Here is a 15,228-nt window from a genome sequence, read left to right as displayed (position 1 = left end):
AACGTGCGAATGTTCTAGCAAACTTATGGTCATGCCTCAGAACCAAAATTCATATATTCTAAAAATACACCTACACGCAGAAGATCCCAGAGCATACATACAGTCTTAACTGGTAATGTGCGTACATTCTTAACATACTTATCATTCTTATCATGGATACTTAGTTTTCTTACATACCCATTAATCTTAACATACATACATACTTACTCATTCATCTTGGCATACATACTTACTTAGTCATTCATCTTGACATACATACTTACTTCAAAGGAACAATCAAACATAACTTCACATATCTTACCATAGCGTTGACGGGTGTAAACTAGTTACACCGGTTACCCAGACTCCTAGAACAATTCAGCATACTCTCTTAGTCATAGAGATTTGATTCCGGAATCAACTTACTTATGTGTCACGAGTGTTAAACTGGGCTTCTTAAATATTACGATGGCCAACCGACCTTAGTTACATAATCACCAGTGGCAAACTAGTTCCTTACTTTGTTCTCGGTGGTTAGCCGGAGTTCATAGTCGTCACGGTAGCTAGTCGGACTGCTTACCTTAGTCATGAGTATGTGAACCCTCCAGGACCATGGTCTTGAGTAAACCTTCTAAGTCTAGTTCAATTTATTATCTTATATCTTAGCTATCTAAACTAGTCATGATTGTGTTGTAGCCAAACATATCATAAATTGTCTTACCCGGATTCCTTAGTGCTTGCTTGTGGAAATCTTCTGTCCAGAAACAAGTCTTCCCGCTTAGATAAACACTGTAGTGAAACCACACAGTGACTCGGATTAAACTATGGCATATTCTTATAGCTAATATTCTATGATAGCAACATGAAATAAATTCTTAGAGACTCTATACTATAGCCTTTTATGCACTCACAGTGTATAAGGTCAGATTTCTTTTCAGTCTTTACGGTATCATAAGAAAATTGGTCTCACCGCAACACGCTCTCCGTGATGTGTATTTTAATATTCTTTTAATAAAAAACTCTCTTTTCGGATAACTCGTAAATTGGTTTTAGGAAAAAGGAGTTCTACTCAACTCATATCTTTAGAAAAATACTAACTTGTTGTCCTCTAACAATAGCTTACCGCTTTCTATCATTTACCAAAATACTGCTCTTTGACCCTTTACAAATAATATCTGACAATGTTCTCCCGTTCCCTTAAAACACAAACTCCTATTCTTACCAATTTTTACCCATAACCTAGGATATCTTGTTATGTTATTTTTTCTAAAGAATGGAAATTGAACCCTTAACCTATAAAATGGTAAAAATCAACTTTTCCTTAAGGTTCGAACTTGCTACTTTTCAGATTGTAGGGAAAACGTAGAAAAATTGTTTTTCTTAAGCCGTGACACCCGTTTCCCTAAAATTTTATAGGAATTCTTGTACATATCTTAACTAATTTCCTTCAAAATTTTATAAATTTTTGAATGGGAAAACCCACTCGAATTTGTAAAGCAATCTAGCCAGTGCCTGCTGCCCAGAAGTTTTTCCCATATTTTATGGAAAATTTGAAATTTTATTTCTCTTATACCGTAGCCCAGTTATTTCTGAAATTTTACAGGAATCTTTATACATTTATAAATTATCTTCCTTAAATATTTCATAATTTTTGTAATAATAAAACTCATCAAAATGTTTGAAGAAATCTGGACAGTGCTTGCTACCCAGATGTTTTATTTCTATATTCTAAGGAAAATTTTGAAATGTCATATGTGTGATATCTTAATACATTTTCCCTAAAATTTACAGTGACCCATATACATGTTTAAAATAACACCCTACTAAATTTCATAGCTTTTGAATTAGTAAAACCCATTCAAAAGTCAAAACAATCTAGGCAGTGCATGTTGCCCATAAATTTTCCAGATTTACATCAAAATGCCAAAGCGTGCATAACATGGGTTTGAAAATACTATTTTATGATTTCTAATGCCTATAATCAAGTAATCACAAAGAACTAAGAAACTATACAAAAAAATTTAACAATCATAGGCAGTAGAGTGTGATTTGACCTGTTGGAAGCCAGACCACGAAATTTTGGCTGCATGAATTTTTACACAAACTAACAACAATAACCATTTCTAGCATAACCCTAGCCACATGCATGCATGAAAATCATCAAATCACACCACCTCAACCTTAAGCATAAAATAAACTCCAAACACCATTAAAATAACCTATACAACCAGATCTACCAACATAAATTACAAAACTCAAGAATAACCATAAATTTCTTCCTTAAATAGTTCTAGCTTGGAGATGTGTTTTCCTTAGCTTCCTCAAACTCCCTCTTGAGTTGTACACTCTCAAAACCGAGCCCCAATAAGTTCCACATGCAGATTTTTAAGAAAAGGATTAGGGAAGCAGCAGCAGAAGTAGTAGTAGCAGCTTAGTATTTTAGTTTTCATGGCTATTGGTTCAAGTCGGGATTTAGTTGGAAAATCGTAGAAATAGTTATGGATTTTATAAGTTTAGCCTATGATTTAGAAATATTAATTTAACATAAGATTTGATTAATATAGTTGGTCCAATAAATATTATTTAAGGTGTAGATAGAATAATTAAGAATGTGACACTTGTCACATGTATGATTATTAAGAATTTAAGCATTTTGGATGAATAAATTAATAAAGGATTGATCTAGAAGGTCTAGAACCTTCCCTCATCTGTTAGGATCACGTTTTACTCAGCCAAAGTGATTTAAACAAATTCAAGTCTGTTGAAAGTGTGCAAAAACGTGTTTAAAATATCAGCATATGCCGATATATCGCAGCTATAGGGGCCGATATATCACCTATGTTGATACGGAAAACACGTCAACTTCGCACGAACGAAACCATGGACCCTCGGAATTATGGTGTAGGCGATATATCGCCTATAGGAGGCGATATATCAGCTCCAATAGCCATTTTTTGAATTTTCGTAAAATCTTGAACTAGAAACAGCCCTCAACAACTTTGACTCATTGCTGAACGTTTTTGACCAAGTTCTGGGCATCTTTTGAGTGAAAAAAATGTATTTTTAATCATTTATTTATTCATTGAAATGAGAGTTAGTTTCACTCCTTGAACTCTATAAATAGGACCCTTTACTCGGCCATTTTTCATCATCATTCAAGCAAATTTCAGAGCCTTCAAGCTGCTAAGTTCGCTCTAGAGAGAAACACTAGGGTTTTGGGGTTAAAAGGTTTCAAATCTAAGCTTTTCTAAACACTTGGGAAGTAAGATTTTGTGTGATTTTGGTGTTTGGAGTATAGATCAAAGCTCTAAGCTATCTAAGGTACCGTTAATCTTCAAGTTTAGTCCATTTCCATTTTCTTATTCTTTCCTTTTATTTCAAAACCTAACTTGTTGTAATGACTTTTGGTAAGGGGTTCAAACTTAAGGTTTTTTGTAAGTCTTTATTCCAAAGGTTTAGATTTTCTTTTCATATTCTTTTCTCTAGCGGACTTATGGTTTTTTATGTTTGGTTTTAGGAGTTTCCAATCCCGCTCTTGTCTCCAATATCCTGGTTTTTGGTAAGGAAAATTAGCTAGTTTAGTTTATGTTTTGTATGACCTAAAATTTCAAGTACAATAAAGGGGTAAGTGTGTCTGGACCTAAGGTGTCCAATGATGTATGATGGACCTATGTCTGGTTGGCTCGGTTGCCAAAACTTTATGATGGACCTAAGTTGAGGTCTGGTGTATGACAGACTTATGTCTGGGGCTTAGTTGCCACCCCCTGTATAAGCACTTATCTTTTTATTATATCTGACTTGTTATTATGACTTATGATCTATTGTTACGATTATGATTATGACTTATGACATATGATTTATGACTATGGTTATGATTTAGATTAGGATTTATGATTATGACTTAGGCTATTATATGACCTATGGTTTTGTAATGTGATATGATTAGTATAAATAAGTTTTGTTATGACTCTTGTGTAATTTAGGATATGCTAATTAAATGATTACATGACTAACTCTTGTTTGTATTTTCCTTACCGGGCTTAGAAGCCCACTCCTTATGATGTTGTTATTTCAGGAAATTGATAATAGAAAGGTCGGGGGCGAGTGGGACCTAGGAGCTTTGTGATGTACTCATGGGGACCATATAGTCGAGGAAGATCAAGCGAGCCTATTTTTTTTTTTAAAGCATGTTTATTTTAAATTTTTATTTAAATGTTGCTCATTTTTATGTTAAAGAAAATTATTGAACTTTTTTGTAAAACCATGGATCCATGTATTTATTTTCAAGTTTTTATTCAATAAAAGAGAAATATTTATGATTATGATCCAATGCTGTATTCTCGATAATTTATGAGAAATTTAGGGCATTACAATAGAAAACTTAGATGAGGGAGAAAACATGCAAACTACCATGATTTCTTACCTTGCTTTCACTTGATCACCAAAGTGTTAAATCCTCGAGATCCTACCCATACAAGCCTCTCTTGAACCCTAGAACACAAGATCAAAGCCATGCATGGCTATTAGCTCACATACATGCAACATAAACCCTTAGGGTTTCGCGTTTGAAGAGGAAAAGAGGAGAAGAATGAGGTAGGTTTCGAAACTTACTCTACCCAAGTGTGCTCTTGAGCGCTTCTCCCTCCTTCAATGGGGAAATGAGTGCTCTTGGCTCATGGAGAGAAAACTTGCAGCAATGGAGAGTAGAGAGACTAGGGCTTCGGTTTTGGCGAGAGGAAGTGGAAGAGGTTGTTTTTGTTTTCTTGAGGGAAAAGGAATTTTTTTTAAAATGATTGAGTAAGAGAGAAATGATTAGGGTTAAGCAAATGAGTGGGTAAGGCTCTTACTCTTCCCTAGGGTAGATGTCCTAGGCTCTTGATAGCCCTAGACTGTTGAGAGCCCTAGACATAGTCTTGCCCCCCCCCCCCCCCCCCCTCTCTCTCCTCCCTTGGAAAAGACTTTTATGCCCTTGCTCCTTTTTACCTCTCTCCTTGGACACTCAAGGGCCCTTTGGTAATTACTTATCTAAACTCCTTAAAATTTTACCCTATAGTTTTTAAATATTTCCAAGCTAAATTAATCAAATTAAATGTTACCGATAAATAAAATTTGTCACATATCACATATTTTTGGTAATTTTATCAAATTGACCAAAATGCCCTTAGAGGCCCGAGCAAGAAATTCTCATTCTTAAGCCCGATTGATTGGAATTCAAACATCAATCAATTTTTCTTAAACTTACTGGCTCAACTATAAAGTCCTAGTTGCCAGAAAAAATTAATACTTTTATGCCATAGTATTCCAATTTAATTAATCCGAGATTTTTACCCAATTAGGAGTTTTGACCCGATCCACGACCAAAGGTCTCGGTTTCTAAAAAAAACTGCACTTACCACAATATGGATAGCATTCAAACATCACAAACTTCTTGTACATAAAATGTTCCCTTGAAATAATACATAATAGAAGGAATTAAAATACCTGAAACTAAGGTTTACCCGGTGCCCTAAACGGGGCATTACAATAATTACCTCTTGATCCTTAAGTACCCTTAATTCACTAGCTAATAATTAATCTATAATCAAATTATAGATTTAAGCTCAATAATTATTCAGTTCCAGAATTAACCCTTAAGGGAACCAATATTTGATCGGTCACGAAAGTATAGTTTCTATTATTGTAAATCATGTTTCCAGCCATTCATAATATTGAATCTCCAAAACAAAAGTCACTAGCCTCATTATACTAAGAGACATTATCGAGTGAATCAAAAGATCCAATAAGTGCACAGGAGTTCATGACTAAGGATTCAGATTGATCTGCAAATGATCATCTATTATGATAAGAATTAAATCTTTATGGCAAACGGTCAGTATATAAAGATAGTTAATTCATATCGGCCCTGTCATATATAATCTCTATTATATACAATACCTTTACCAAAATGTATATCCACATCTGTAATCTGAATCTAGATTACTTGCATCATGTATGCTTAGTAAACCGTACTAGTAACCTTTCATTAAAAATTCAATACTTTAATATGTTACTGAATATTTTATTCTTTGTATATGATCTAAATTCTCTCGTACTAATACAAGTTTATATCCTCATAAATGAATATGAATTTTTTTTTATATTCATATAAATTATTCAAAAAATAACTATAACATTTAATTATAAATAAATTGTACTTTTATTTAAATCAATCAAATGTATTTACATGCTTTTAGAGCATAAATCCTAACATTTGAGTCATTGTTCTTCTAAGATATCTAAGGATCATTTTGACTACAATTCAATGTATGGTTTGTGGTTGGTTGATGCATGAATTAACATGCTTAATTCACAAATATGTTTTGTGATTTTGACATATTGGAGAAAGCCAACAAATCATCTATACTTTGAAGGATCACTCGGTATTGTGCCATCATTTTTTAATATTATTAAGGGGCACTAGCCCAACACCACCTCATGTTGATTGATGCAATACAAACAAAAGCCTTATAGAAGAGTTAATAATATGAAATCACTCTCTAACAAAACTAAAGAAGCAAACAAAGGAGAAAATAAGTAGTTTTAGGTCCAGCAACTCTAAAAGTAATCCGCTATTATAGAATATATGTTGTTGAGAAAGCTCTGCAACAACTCTTTATGTCATTGATATATGGTAAGAATTTTACCACAATGGCTAATGATATATGCGAGTTTTATGGTACATTTAATTTAACAACATCATTAAACTATTTTTTTTTCAAAGTAACCTATTTAGAGAAGATCACACATTCATAAACAGAAGCAGTGGGAGAAAAACATTATAGCAAGTAGAAGGATGTCGAGTGTGGCGTGCTGCCCCTTTGGCACACCCACATGGGGCCATTTTGTAAGTGAGCATGCCTTGGTGCTTGATCATTATTAAAGTCTTGCACCAAGCAACCTCATGGGGTAGGGTAGTGGCAATTTTGTAATTATGCATATGTCTCCCGAACAAAAATCATATATGTTAGTAGGAAGACCTTGTATTCCTAGAAGGCTCCTTAGGGGGGAGGTGACCTCATGACTTAGGGAAGCACCATGCCCACCAGCACATAGGGGCTAAAGTTGTGTACTCCCTTGCCCTATCAAGGCTATATATTAATAAAATGATGTTTATCCATACTTGCCCGTGTATGCTTCCTTATTGTCTATGTGTTACTTTATTGTTGTCTTCGTTGGGCCATTGCGTGCCACTTGCCCTGTTGTATGCTTTTGTGTGGTGTGGACATTCTATGGAATCATTTTTTGTCACCCATGTCCCCGTACTCACCAACAGTAAGGAAGAACCGAGGATAAACATCGACATGTTGTCAATATAGGGTTGTCATTACTTGCCCAGACAAATATGCCTCTTAAATTTTTGTGGGGAAACATTTGTCTCTGCTGCTTACTTGATTAATAGACTACCAACTCCCATTCTCAAGAATGTCTCTCCATTGCAGGTTCTGTTAAAAAAAACAAGATTATGACTTCTTTAGAGTCTTTGGGTGTTCTTGTTTTCCACTCTTAAGGCCCTACAACAAACACAAAGTAACTTCTAAGTGTGTATTTCTGGGATATAGCTTGTCACCTAAAGAGTAACGTTCTTAAGTCCAAATGGCAGAGTGTATATAGCTCGAAGTGTCTCATTTAATGAGCAAGAGTTCCCATATTCCACCATGTTTCAACCTTCACCTCCCACCTCTTCCTCAGCCGTGACTGTCCTAAATCCTAGTGTTTTTCCACTACCAACTTTTACCACTCCCACACAAAGCACCCTGTAGAAAATATTGTATATTAAGCATTTACTCAGTATCTTTTCAATAAGGAAACCAAGCTGAATTATTAGAAAGTTACTATAATTAGATTACTTAGTTTTAAGCTAATTGATTTACCCTAGAATATCTGTAATTAATCTAGAATATTTTGTATTAAATACCAGATTTGTTTATACATGTACAGTGCCTATTTAAATGCATTATTCTTTATCAATAAAGATTATCCAAGGCTAATTTTCCACATGGTATCAGAGATTTCTCTCTAAAATAGAAACTTCAAAGCCTCCATTTTTTTTCTCTCAGCCTTCATCTCTTTCCTTATGGCCACTCTCAACAAAAACTCTCCTGATTGGAGGCCTCACTCCTCTGCTCGTGCCTTTTCAGAAGGTCAGCCCTTTATTACTGCTCCATCTGAGTCTTTCCCATTCACTCCAGCTCAGATCACCCAACTCCATTGGTTGCTTAATACTTCTAAGAATGCTACTACATCTGCTCCATCATCTTCTTCACATCCAGGTAACTCTGCTGCCTTCAATGTTCAAAACTATTCTTGGATTGTGGATTCAGAGGCCTCATATCACTTGACTGGTCAGTCCAATCAGTTTACCACACACACTCCTTGTCCAGGTACTCAAAAAATTAAGATTGATGATGGTTCCCTATCCTCGGTAGATGGTAAAGGGTCTATATATTTATCTCCCTCTATTACTCTTTATTATGTCCTTCATGTCCCAAATCAATCGTGTAATTCGCTCTGTGTCAGTAAAGTCACTCAAGATCAGTAATCTTTTGCCTCATTCTCACCACTCTGATGTACTTTTTAGGGTGTGTCCTCAGGAAAGATGATTGGGAGTGCAAATGCATGTAGTGGATTGTATTACATTGATTCGATTCCTATCCCACACAATGCTCGATATTGCATTTGTTGTGAGCTTAGTTAGCCAATAGATGCACAATCCATTCGAACAACACTTGGAAGTTGTGTACAGATTTTTACGCTATCTGATAAAAACACCAGGAAATGGATTGCTATTAAAAAAATGAGGAAAGAAGTGTTGAGGCCTTCACAGATGCAGATTGGGCAAGGTCAGCTGAAGATATAAAATATCAACAACCGGATATTGTACTAAAGTATGGGGGGACTTGGTTTCTTGGAGGACTAAGAAGCAACCAGTGGTAGCCCGAAGTAGTGCTAAAGCAAAACTCAGAATTCTTGCTCAAGGAGTATGCAAATTAATTTGGATCAAACGCATACTTGAAGAATTAAAACTTCAAAGGACTGAGCATTTAAAGTTGTATAGCCATAGCAAGTCAGCAATCAACATATCACACAACCCAGTCCTTCACAACAAAATCAAGCATGTTGAAGTGGATAGACACTTCATTAAAGAATAAATGGATGGAAGGGAACTATGTGTTGTATATATTCCTAACAAGCAACAACAGGCTGACTTACTAACTAAAGGGAAATCAACAGAAAGTTTCAACGAGTTAGTTTGCAAGATGGGCATGTGGAATCTCTATTCGCCAGCTTGAGGGAGGGTGTAGAAAATATTGTACATTAAGCATTTACTCAGTGTCTTTCCAATAAGGAAACTAAGCTAAATTATTAGAAAGTTACTATAATTAGATTATTTAGTTTTAAGCTAATTTATTTACCTTAGAACATTTGTAATTAATATAATATTTGGTATTAAATACCAAATTTGTTTATACATGTACAGTGCCTATTTAATGGCGTTATTCTCTATTAATAAAGATTATCAAAGGGTAATTTTCTACACATTGTTTTAGTCTCACGATCACCCACTCCATCCTTAACTCAATCTCCAAGTCAACTTATGCGTCAGTCTCCTACTCTCAGTTTACATCGTCAGTATCACACTCCGTTTGAATCCTCCCCACCTTTGGTCACTTCTATTCTAGAACAAAATAATACCTCTCCCACATTGGTACCTATTATAGATCTCTCCCTTAATCTCCATGTACCCCGTGTCATCTCAAACACCCAAACACATACATCCCATGGACACTAGATCCAAAACAGGTATCTTTAAAGCCAAAGCCTTGGTCACCTACTCTCTCATATCATCTTTAGAACCATAGACAGTAAAACACGCTCTTAATGATCCCAATCAGACAAAAGCAATGCAGGATGAATACTTGGACTTAATGCAAAACAATACATGGACTTTAGTCCCACGAACTCCTGATATGACCGTTGTTAGAAATAAATGAATATTTTGCACTAAATATAGACTAGATAGAATTGTGGATCACTATAGGGCTCGCCTTGTTGCCTAAGGGTTCCAACAAACTGAAGGTCTTGCCTTTTTTGAGACATACAGCTCGTTTATCAAGCCTTCCACAATCAGAATTATCTTCACTTTGGCCATCACAAATGGTTGGGGAATTCAACAAGGTGACGTAAACAATGCCTTTCTTAATGGTAATCTACAAGAGTTGGTTTATATGCTGCAACCCCAAGGTTTTCAAAATCCAAAATGCCCAACATATGTGTGCAAGCTCAATAAAGCACTATATGGACTTAGACAGGCACCTAGGGCCTGGTTTAAAATTTTAAGGTAGCTTTACTACGGTGGGGGTTCAACAACTCTAAATTTGACAAATCTCTCTTCTTCACCAAGCATAGAGGTAAACTCATCATATTATTAGTATATGTCGATGGTATTCTAATAATGGGTGAAGACCAAGCTTATACACAAAAGTAATTTATGATTTGCATCTCTCATTTGCTTTAAAAGCCCTTGGTACAGTGAACTATTTCTTGGGGTTTGCGGATTTTACAAATGTCTCTGGATTGTATCTCACTCAAAGTAAGTATACAAGAGATCTTCTAGATAAAATAAACATGTCAGCAGTAAAGCCACTCCTACTTCTATGTCTCAAAGTCCTTCACTTTCCTTGGATCAAGTAACTCATCTTGATGATCGTTCTATATATCAGAGTGTCATTAGAGCTTTGCAAAACTTAACAATGTCCATACCCGACATCTCTTTTTCCGTGAACAAGCTCAACCAATTTTTAAAAGCCCCCACTACTGAACATTGGGTTGCCTGTACAAGAGTTCTTTGCTATATTTTTGGCACACCTCGTCTTGGACTACATTTCAAGCCTTCATAGTCTTTTGATATCCAAGGTTTAAAAGGTTTTAAAGATGTTCGGGTATTGCATCTTCTTTGGTGGAAACTTAGTCAACTGGTCTTCCAAAAAGCAACATGTAGTTGCTCGCTCTAGGACACAATCAGAGTACCGATCCTTAGCTTTGGTCACTTCAGAGATCATTTGGTTACATTCACTGCTTGGTGAACTTCAGGTCCCTTTGTCGTACTCTCCGATATTGTAGTATGACAACTTAGGAGCCAGCTCATTAGCCACTAATCTGGTATTTCCCGCCTGAATGAAGCACAGAGATTGACCTGAATTTTGTGCATGATCGAGTTCCTGCCAAAGCACTTGGCATCAGATATGTTCCATCACATCTCCAAGTTGCTAATATATTTACCAAGCCATTACCCATTACTCAATATACTTCTCTGGTTTCCAAGTTGACACTAAATGCACCCCCATGTCAATCGAGGGGGGATGTTAGTGATATGTTTTATGAACTGGATGCCTTAAGTGCTGGGTTGTCAAAACAAAATTGTTAATTTAGTTAGTCTTGTTATAACTAATTCCAGTAGTAGATGTAGTCGTTTCTATCTATAACAACTTTTGGCAATATATGCAATATAAATAAACAAGTCTCTTGAGTTAAGATTCGGGGCATGCATTTCACTCATTTTAGTCACAGTTCACTCATTTCATTTTCTTGTTCCATGAGCTCTCACTCTGTTCAAACAGGTTGAGACGAGATGAAGCTATAGCATTGCAGAACCATTGTTAGAGAGAACTTGGCTTCGATGTTAGTAAGTTAAAGCATTACTTGAACTCAAATTACACCTTAAAATAAAAGTCAAGTTACATGGAAATTACTCTTCAACATAATTATCATACTGGAAAATGTCATTTTCACAAAAATGACATCAATCGAGAAAGACTACAAAGTAAGAAATGAACCTAATAAACAATGATGTCTAATGATCACAGATGACCTTAAACCAAAAGAGCATAAAAAGAATGACATCGAAATAATAAACTACACAACCAATTCTAAAGATGACTAATAGAAACCTATACGAGCATGAAATAACAACATAACGAGAAAAATGTGTCATCGATTCAACAAAAGAAACATCAATGGTACGAATATCATTATTGGGCATTTACCAACCTAACTGCCATACCAAAAAGGGTTTGAACTTTGAATTTACCATTGCCCAATTTTATGATCCAGTGAGAAACATTTCCCCATCGAAAACCATTTGTAGTATCATTAATCTAAGCTTTACATTCCAAAAAAACCTTAAAAGAAATTTATTTTAGAAGAAGACATATATATAAGTAGTGGTAGATTGAACAATATAAATATACCAAGAAACTCATAAAATTTCTAAACCAAGTTACTGGTAGACTCTGAAAATTTTACAAACACTTTCTAGTTACACGAAAACTAAGGCTTCAAATTTATTGTAGCATTACTTGAACACCATGTTGCAGGCTATTTGTGGGAATGTTAACTAGTGAATGGACATAGGCTGGGGACAATGTGAAGCTATATCGTTGCATAATCATTGTCAGAGCAATCTTTGCTTCGATACTGGCAAAGTTAACCCCTGTACAAGTTCGAGGTCCCATTCCAAAGCGAAGAAAAGCAGCCATATTGTCCTTAGTAGCTTTAGCAACCCCTTCAGAAAATCGCTCGGTTTGAAAAGATGAAAATCTTGTCCCCATATATCAGGGTCATGATGAAGTGGTACAGTTGATATGAGTAAATTAGCATTAGCAGGAAGATTGAAATTTCTCATTCTTACTTCCTTTTCAACTTTTGTTGACACTCCAAGTACTAGAGGATATAATCTTAGAGACTCGTGGATAATCTGGCTCAGCTACATGGGAATGAAATGAATATATAGAACATATCTAAAATTTTAAATGAATCTAAACGTATAAGTTTACACGTCTTTCATGGTAACACTTAGTTTTGAGAAAAACAGCATGCAGTTTGTATCTTACACACTTAAGCCTTGCTATGCCATCTGGGTGTGGATTTTGTTTTCCAAATACATTGAATACCTCTTTTCTTGATTCTTTCTAGTCATTATGGAGCGATAGGAGTAGTATAGTCCAAGCAAGCAAACTGTTAGTGGCTTCTTGTCCCGCGAAATAGAATGTCTTGCACACATCGACCACATCCTCTACTGAAATTCTTTGGTTCTCAATGCCATTATGGCTAGCCTTTACTAGTAATCCCATAAAATCACTCCCATAGATGCCTTCTTCAATAAACACTTTATCTTCTTTTTTCTTAATCAACTTTGTAATAGAATGGTGAATTGTTTTCTCAAGTTTCTCTGCTTCTATCTGATCTGCAGTCTTGAGACTTTTACTACCAGACACAAAAAAAGGGATAAAAAACTAATTCTTTTGATGTTGCCTATAACACTATTGAGATGTCAAAAATCTCTCTAATAGTCTAATACTTGACACTATTATCTTAAAATGATATGCGGAAATCCTTTTAAGGTGTTAAACTACCCAATTGTTTCATTCCTCTTCTTTTCTTGTGTTACTAAGCAAGGTATTTAGCATGTTCATCAACTAAGACTTGTCTTGAAACTAAAAGAAATTTACTTGATTCCTGGAAATCTTAATTTGTATAGATTTATTGATGCTAACAAGGTCAACTTAGTCAACATTAAAATATGGAGTCCGAGAGCTTACTTTCAAGCTCTCACCATGGAAATAAAAGTAGTTAGTTATCGCATTTTTGCCCATTTTTTACCTTGAGACATTGTAACGTCTCAAATTACCTAAAAAGACTTAGGGCCTTGATTAGGGGGCCGGGATGGTAAATTATGGAGAATTATATGAAATATGTATTTATATGATATATAAGTGTATCGTTATATGATTGTGTGAGTTATATTATAATATGACTAGATATGCATGTTTAGGTGTATTAAATATGCATGTGGGCCCATTCTTGATAGAAGGACAATTTTCGTAATTTGGCCCATTGTGGGTATATTTGGAATATATGTGCATATATGTGATATATGTGTGAGACCACATTATTATATGGATATATTTAGGTTACTCGATATGAGGCGATCCTAAGGAGCAAGTTAGCTGGAATGTCACAAGAAGACCAATACCCAACTTGGGGTGAGTCAAATGGTATTTTGGGTATTTAGTACGTTACTGGGATATCGGGTAATGGGAATGAATATTTGAGGATATATTTGGAGTTAGTGAGTTTAGGATGGAATTGGGGGATTTTGACCATCTTACCTTCGGGAATGTTTTTGGTGCCCCGAGCCTCGAGATTTTCTTAAGGCTACTTGAACCCTAAATAAACCATACAAAAACAAATGAAACACTCTTAGTTGTCTCTCTCTCCCGTTACTCTCTTTCTCCCTCATGTCCTTTGAGGGGTTTTCTTGTATTTTAAGAAGGAAGAGGCTAGAAACTTGGGAACCGAAGCTAGCTTAGGCTCGAGATTGCTTTGGGAAAAGCTTAGCATCATTTTGGGCAATAGAGGTAACGATTTCTAGGCTTAATTCTCTGGGATTTCTCTATTTTTAGTTAATTTTTAGATTTTTAAAACTGAATCTGAATTTGAAGAACTTATTAGGTTTTTCGCCAAGTTTAACTTGAGTTTTGTGGGTATTTAGGTCCTGAGTTGACTGGGAACTTTGCTTTTGTGATTTAGCTATGTTTGGACTAGGTTTTGGTGAGATTTGGCTTGAATAAACGAAGGGGAAAACTAAGTTTTCATGGTGAGTCGCGGCCCTATTCTTGGGACATCGCGGCTATCATGACCGAGAGGAAGAAGAAGCTGTTGAACCTCCATTTAAGTTGCGACGCTTGTTGGGGTGCGCCGCGCCGCGCTTGTTCAAAGAAGAGCCCTTGGGCTCTCTGACTTGGGGTGGGTCATGGCTCTTTTTCCTTGGGTCGCGGAACTTGAAGGGATTTTGAGCCCCGAGAAGGTTTTGAGTATGGGAACTCAAACCTAAGGGTTAGGATTGATTCTACTACCTAGTTTAGTAGAACTCGACGTCCCGGAGGCTAGGACTCTATCTGAAAGCCTTCATTCGCTTGTTATTGATGGGAACTCATATTGTGTTTAAGAGTAGGTTAGCTAGGGGCTCAAAACCGGGATCGTGCTCGAGGGTCGTTCTCGCTATATGTTGCACTCAAACCTGAGGTAAGAAAACTGTCTGCGGGCGTAGAGCAGGGCATGGCCCGATTATTTGTGCTTATATTGTGTTTAGTATTATGTGTAAATATTTGAAACCATTATGTCATATATGTGTTTATGATGAATCATCAA

General features: G+C 35.8%; 1 pseudogene; it reads right to left on the bottom strand.

Moving 5' to 3' along the window:
• Positions 1-12,359: 12,359 nt before the first annotated feature.
• On the bottom strand, positions 12,360-13,591 carry LOC133821271 (cytochrome P450 CYP749A22-like; annotated as a pseudogene).
• Positions 13,592-15,228: the final 1,637 nt, after the last annotated feature.

The sequence above is a fragment of the Humulus lupulus genome, chromosome 3 (genome assembly GCF_963169125.1).
Source record: "Humulus lupulus chromosome 3, drHumLupu1.1, whole genome shotgun sequence".
Lineage (NCBI taxonomy): Eukaryota > Viridiplantae > Streptophyta > Magnoliopsida > Rosales > Cannabaceae > Humulus > Humulus lupulus.
The sequence above is the reverse complement of the archived record's forward strand: the minus strand, read 5'-3'. Positions and strand labels throughout refer to the sequence as shown.